The sequence below is a fragment of the Phocoena phocoena genome, chromosome 19 (genome assembly GCF_963924675.1).
Source record: "Phocoena phocoena chromosome 19, mPhoPho1.1, whole genome shotgun sequence".
Taxonomy (NCBI): Eukaryota; Metazoa; Chordata; class Mammalia; order Artiodactyla; family Phocoenidae; genus Phocoena; species Phocoena phocoena.
In genome coordinates this window covers 58,876,394-58,883,691 of record NC_089237.1, presented here as the reverse complement: position 1 = coordinate 58,883,691, position 7,298 = coordinate 58,876,394, and positions in this window count along the sequence as shown.

The window sequence follows — 7,298 nt, the reverse complement described above, 5'->3', positions numbered from 1 at the left end:
TCCAGAGATGAGTCAGAAATGTTTCCCAGATTTTAAAACTCCCAAAGGCAGTGGAGTGGCTGGCTCTGGTCAATCCCAGCTGGGGGCACAAGGCCTGGGCCAGCGCCGCAGGGTGTAACCAGCTCCTGGAAGGGTTCAGGTGCCACTCAGAATGCCGCGGGTGAGGTCCGCCTGGAGCCTGTCGGGGCCGCGTGCGCGTCCTCCAGCGGGCAGGGCAGGGTGTCTGCGTGGCGCTGCTGCCCGGGCGGGCCGGGCTCTGTTGTGGGCTGGCTTCCTTGCTGAGCCAGGGGTCAAGTGCAGCGGTGTTTGGGGCTGAAGAAGTGGTACCCTTTGCCAGCTCTTTGGGACACACCTGTGATGAAGATTGGTTCTCGTACAAACCTGTCTGTCGAGGATGCAGAAGGGGTGGTCTCCACATCCCGTGAGTAACTCCCAGACCACCTGCCCTGACTTAGCTCCCGAAGGAGCTCGGGCGGTCATCCCCAGCCCAGGTTATTCTTTCCTGGGCCTTCTCGTAAACCCACATGCCTCTGCTTCTATGTGCAGTGTTTTTGGTTGACTCTTGTGTTCATCGTCGAGAAACGAGGGCAGATGCACACTCCCTGCCGTCTCCCCCACCCCACCCTCAGGACTCAGCTCCTGCTCTGCTCAGATGCCCTCCACCCCGCACTCTCAGCCTCGCCACTGCTGCTGGTGTCGTCCCTTCCCACCCACCCATCCTTTCAGACTCAACGGCGTCTCAGCTGCGGTCCCACGGTAACGAAGCGGATGCCTCCCGTCAAGCAGAAGGTCCATCTGCCTGCTGGCTCTGTGGTGATGTGCACGGCACGAACTCCAGGGAAGCAAAGGGGGCTTTTCAATGTCTTTTGCTTTCAGAAACAGGGAATTTATATTCTAAGGCCTTGAATTGATTTTTTTTTTCCTCATAAATAGTCAGATAAGCTAATTTTTAAAAAGAAATGCCATTGAGTATGTGCATTGTGGTTTAAAATTACTAACGAGTTCTGGGAAAGAAAAGTAATATTTGATTTTGAATCTTACATGTTTTTAAAAATTAGATTTGAATGGGCAAAAAGTATTTTGTTTCTTTAGGGAGTACATGTGGAAAGGGTTTGAGGGTTTGGGACGGGAGAAGTATTTTGCAGAGCTATCAATGTCCAAATAATTTTTAAAAAATAATAAAGGTATTTAAGCAGTGAGTCTGTCCTATTTCTAAAGCAAAACGGTTCTGTTAGAAGAAACCAACCCCCTTTCTGGCCCTGTGGCTGTGGAGGTTTCTGGGCCCCCGCAGGGGATTCCAACACGGGGGGGGACATCTGCGTGATTAGGGGCGAGGCCTCCAGGCTAGTGAGCTGGCCCGCGGAGCGGGGTTACCTGCTGGGTAATGTCGGGGTAGAGATGCCAGCCTGGTGCTTGGCTGGTGTATGGACGGAGCCAGTGAGACTTCCTCCCCGTCTGGAACCTCAGAGCCCGGGAAGTAAAGAGAAGGGACAGCGGTAGCCTCTCCCACGTCAGTGCTCACCTCCCCCAGGTGCGCTTGCTGTGTGCTGACCGCCATCCTGGGTGCTTGTGACACGTCCACACGTGACGGACCCCGAGAATGGCCTGTGTCCCAGCAGGGGGATACATGGCAATGACACAGTAAAGAATCCGTGTCTGTTAGATGTTGAGGGACAAGCATTACAGGGGAAGAGCAGGCAGAGGTGCGGCAGGCTGGGGGCCACTGTGGGTTGCGCTGGTTGAAAAGACGGTCGGGTGACATTGAGCAAAGACCTGGAGGTGGGTGCGAGCCACGCAGACGTGTGGGGGTGAGCCCTCCAGGCAGAGGGGACAGCGGCGTGGGGTGTGTAGGAGCCTCGGGGCCTGTGGGACCTTGTCGGTCGCTGTCGGGATCAGGGCTCTGGCTTTACTCAGAAGGAGGAGAGGCATCGGAGGGTGTGGGCAGAGGTGGGATGGGACCCGATGCAGCTTTTAAAGGATCTTCACGGGTGGAGGGACTGAAGGGGCAGGTGGAGAGCAGTGGGAGCCCACTGCCGAGCTGGAGGGTGAAGCTGACAGGCTGCCTGGGGAGTGTAACAGGGAGAGCTGTCCGGGGGGTCCGAGGCTTTTGGAAGAACCAGCAGCCTCTGTGTTAGTTGGGGTCACTGTCTCATTTGTTCGCTGCCGACGTTTGATTCATGGAGGTGTCGGAGTGGAGACACGGAGAGATTTGTAAGAGAAGGGAGCACGCCTGCCACGCGGGGCTGCGTGGGGAGCACCAGGTTTTGGGCAGAAGGTGAACAGAAACCGCGGTCTTTGTTGGGCTTTCTGAGGGAAGGGCGGCGGGGGAGGGGGGCAGACGGTGTAGGGCCGGCTAGTTGGAGTGATTCGGGCGGGCCTGGGGCACGAGGCTGCCTGGCCCTGGGACGATCAGGCCAGGGGTAGTGGCTAGACCATTGCATGAGAAGGTATAGCAGCAGTGTGGGCTCCGGGATGGTGGCCTGTGTAGGAGAATCACACGGGGGAGTGGGAGCCTTTGCCTCCCCTGAAAACGGGCCAGCTCTGGGCGGGGCAGCAGGGATGCAGAAAATCAGAAGCTGTAGTTGATGTAATTGGCCCTGTGGTGAGCGGATGGATGCCCAGCCGATGAATCCAGAAACTAAGAAAGCACCGAGCCGTGATGGAGAGCGGCTCCCGGGAAGATGCACCTGGACTGCACGTTCGTCTCCAGTGCACGTGGCACAGGTGGGGGGTTCCGCCCCTCCAGCCGTGGGCACTCGCGGCCACAGGCTGGTCCGGCTCTAACTGGGCCGCCCGTGGTCGCCCTAGGCCCGTGAGGATCGGGCGGTGGGTTTCTGGCGGCCGGGTCTGGGGGGTATGCGTGGCCGCTCCCAGCTGGCTGGTGCCCAGGACAGTGGGTCATCAGGTGCGGCGGCCGACGGTGGAGGGGGTCTGAGGGGAGGGCCTGGAGCTCAGTTTTGGACGCGTTAAGTCTGAGGGAAATACAAGTTAGACTCCAAGTGATGGTGGCCGTGCGGCCCTGAAATTCAGGAGGAAGGTCTGGACTGGAGACGAGGATTGGAGAGCTGTCAGCATCTAGACAGGGTGTTTAAAACCATGAGATGGGGCTTCCCTGGTGGCGCAGTGGTTGAGAGTCCGCCTGCCGATGCAGGGGACGCGGGTTCGTGCCCCGGTCCGGGAAGATCCCACATGCCGCGGAGCGGCTGGGCCCGTGAGCCATGGCCGCTGAGCCTGCGCGTCCGGAGCCTGTGCTCCGCAGCGGGAGAGGCCACAACAGTGAGAGGCCCAAGTACCGCAAAAAAAAGAAAAAAAAAACATGAGGTGGGAGTGCTCATGGATGGGAGGAGGGATCCGCGGTGGAAGCAGGATGGTGGGGGAGGCCAGGGAGCTGGGGTCCTGCGGGCCGCGGGACCACAGGGCCTTCAGGGGAAGGAGGGACCCACTGTGTCCGTGACGCTCAGGGCTGACCATGGGGTCCAGCCGCGTGAAGGTCACTTCTAACCTTGAGGGAGTGGCTTGCACAGACTGGTAGAGGCCAGTGGGAATCAGCAAGTGTGGGAGGAAAGGAAAGTGCTCAAAAGGTTTTGCGGGTAAATTATTTCATACTGTCATACATACTGAGGTATTTTTTTTTTTTTTTTTTTTTTTTTTTTTATGCGTTACGCGGGCCTCTCACTGTCGTGGCCTCTCCCGTTGCGGAGGACAGGCTCCGGACGCGCAGGCTCAGCGGCCATGGCTCACGGGCCCAGCCGCTCCGCGGCACGCGGGATCCCCCCAGACCGGGGCACGAACCCGTGTCCCCTGCATCGGCAGGCGGACTCTCAACCACTGCGCCACCAGGGAAGCCCCCTGAGGTATTTTTTAATTGTGGTAAAATATTCACAGGATACATTTACCATTTTAGCCACCTTGAAGTGTACAGTTCAGTGGCATTAAGCCCATTCATCGTGTTGTACACCCATCGCCTCCATCATCTCTGGAACTTTTCCATCTTCCCAAAGTGGAGCTCAGTCCGCATTGAACACCAACTCCCCACCCTCGGCCCCTGGCACCCACCCTTCTACTTCCCATCTCTATGGACCTGACGGCTCCAGGGACCTCGTGTAAGTGGGATTGCCAGTGTTTATCCTTTTGTGACTGGCCTGTTTCACTTAACGTGTCAGAACTTCTTCCTTTTTAAGGCTGAATAATATTCCATTATATGTATAGACCGCCTTTTGTTTATCCGTTCATCCATCAGCAAACACTTGGGTTACTCCCAGTTTTGGGGTATTGCGAATAATGAACATGGGTGTACAAATTCCTCTTCAAGTCTCTGCTTTCACTTTTGGATACGTACTCAGAAGTGGAATTGCCAGCTCATGTGGTGGTTCTATTTTTAGTTTTTGAGGAACCTGCATACTGTTTTCCATAGTTGGCCGCACCATTTTATATTCCCAGCAACAGCGCACAAGGGTTCCACTTTCTCCGTGTTCTCACCAACACTTGTTCTCCCCCACTATCTCTCTCTCTCTCTCTCTCTCTCTCTCTATATATATATATATATATGTATGTATAATACACACAGACACACAAATACACACCCCATCCTCACGGGTGTGAGGCGTTATCTCATTGTGGTTTTGCTTTGCATTTCCCTAATGACAGTGATGTGGAACATCTTTCCACGTGCTGTTGGCCATCCATATATCTTCTCTGGAGAAACGTCTACTCAAGTCCTTCATCCATTTTAAAAATCAGGTTGTGTTGCTGTTGACTAATGACTTTTTTTTTTTTTTTTTTTTTTGCGGTACGCGGGCCTCTCACTGTTGCAGCCTCTCCCGTTGCGGAGCACAGGCTCCGGACGCGCAGGCTCAGCGGCCATGGCTCACGGGCCCAGCCGCTCCGCGGCATGTGGGATCTTCCCGGACCGGGGCACGAACCCGTGTCCCCTGCATCGGCAGGCGGACTCTCAACCGCTGCGCCACCAGGGAAGCCCTAATGACTTCTTTATATATTCTGGGTATTAACCCCTTATCCAATATATAGTTTGCAGATATTTCTCCCGTTCCGTGGGTTTCCTTTTCACTCTGTTGATAGTATCCTTTGATGCACAGATCAAATATTTTACAGTTTCACTAGCAGCCACTTCAGAAGTTTGTAAACTCTTACTCAGAGATTCCTCGGGTGACATGAACACGCGAGGTTGGTAGTTGGTGTCCCAGGTTTAGGTTTGGAAGACCCAGACCTTCCAAGCAGGAAAAGCCTCATTGCCTAGAAAACGCTTGATATTTAGGTTTTCTCCCTTGACCCTGGGAGTAGGCCTGATTTCACAATATTTATGAAGAAACAGACCCCTGGGGATTGCGAGTGAAGCAGACACAACAGCAGAGATGCCAGGACTCTTGAAAGGTGAGTCGCATTCCAGGACACTTCCACCTCCCCAGATGTAAACCGGTAGTGAACACACCTCCGTGGGCACAAGGGTGGTGGCAGTCAAAGCCGGGAGCCGCGTCTTGGGGCAGAGGGAATTAGAGGACCTTCCCCCCGCACCGGGCCAGGGCTCCACACTTGCCTGGACTGCCCAGTTCCCAGAGGCTTTCACCTCCCATCTTCCCTGAACTTCACAGAGCCCGTAGACATAGATGTTCTCCTCGCTGTCTGCCTGGTACCCTGGGGTCCCTGGACTTCACATCTCAGCCCTGCCATGAAAAGCTTGAGCCGCTGGGCCAGGCACTTTGCATAACTTCTAACCTTGCTTTGTCAGAGGAGGAAGAGAGCGGCAAGCTGGAGCTTACAACACCCCTGTCCAGCCTGGAGCCTGGTGCATAATAGGCGTTTGGTAGACGTGGGCTAAGTCTGGGGAGGCTGTGACACCCCCGGAGGACACGTGATGGACAGTGGCTCTGGCATTCAAGGAGGACTTATGAGCAAGCAAACTTTATCTATTATTTCATTTTTACAGCAACCATGTTATCCCCGTTTTCAGGGTGTAGAAACAGGCTCAGAGAGGTTAAGAAATTTAACCAAGCACACACAGTTATAAACCTTGGATCTGAACACAGCGTGATTTCCAGTGACCTGCTGCCTACTCCCAACTTTGTATAAAAAACATGCAGGAAAAAAAAAAAAAAAAAAAAAAAATATGCAGGAGGGCTTCCCTGGTGGCGCAGTGGTTGAGAGTCCGCCTGCCGATGCAGGGGACACGGGTTCGTGCCCCGGTCCGGGAAGATCCCACGTGCCGCAGAGCGGCTGGGCCCGTGAGCCATGGCCGCTGAGCCTGTGCATCCGGAGCCTGTGCTCCGCAACGGGAGAGGCCACGACACTGAGAGGCCTGCGTACCGAAAAAAAAAAAACATGCAGGAAAGTTGAAAGAATAATTCATACACACGCACACACACACACACACACACACACACAGCCTTCCCCCAGGTTCAACAAGTGTGAACATAATGCCACATTTCCTTCACACTTTCTCTGAATATATATATATATACATACTTGAAAGTACGGTATAGACATCATGACCTTTTACCCCTGTTGCGGACTGAATGTTTGTGTCACCTCCCCAAATTCATATGTTGATGCCCTAGCCCCCAGTGTGATGGTATTTGGAGATGGGCCTTTGGGAGGTTTTTGGGATCAAGTGAGGTCATAAGAGGGGGCTAAGAAGAATCACCAGCGAGTTCTCTCTCTGTCTCTCTTTCCCACTGCGCGCACTCCCCGAGGAAAGGCCACGTAAGGACGTGGCGAGAAGGCGGTGGTCTGTAAGGCAGGAATGGGACTTGCACCAGAACCCAACCATTCTGGCACCCTGATGTGGGACTTGCAGCCTCCAGACTGTGAGCAAATTAAATTCTTTTGTTTAAGTGAGCGGTATTTTGTTATGGAAGCCTGAGCAGACAAAGACAACACCTGAGCACCACCACATGCATCTGCTAATAATAAAGAAAATCTCCTACATAATTACACCCAAGAAAATTAGCAATAACTCTGTAATAGCTAATATTCTATCCAAAGTCAGATTTTTCCCAATTGTCCTAAGAATGTCTTCTCATAACTGCTTTTTAAATTTTCACCCAGACGGGGACTTCCCTGGTGGCACAGTGGTTAAGAATCCGCCTGCCAATGCAGGGGACACGGGTTCGAGCCCTGGTCCGGGAAGAGCCCACATGCCACGGAGCAACTAAGCCCGTGCGCCACAACTACTGAGCCTGTGCTCTAGAGCCCACGAGCCACAACTACTGAGCCCACGTGCCACAACTACTGAAGCCTGCGCGCCTAGAGCCCGTGCTCTGCAACAAGAGAAGCCACCGCAA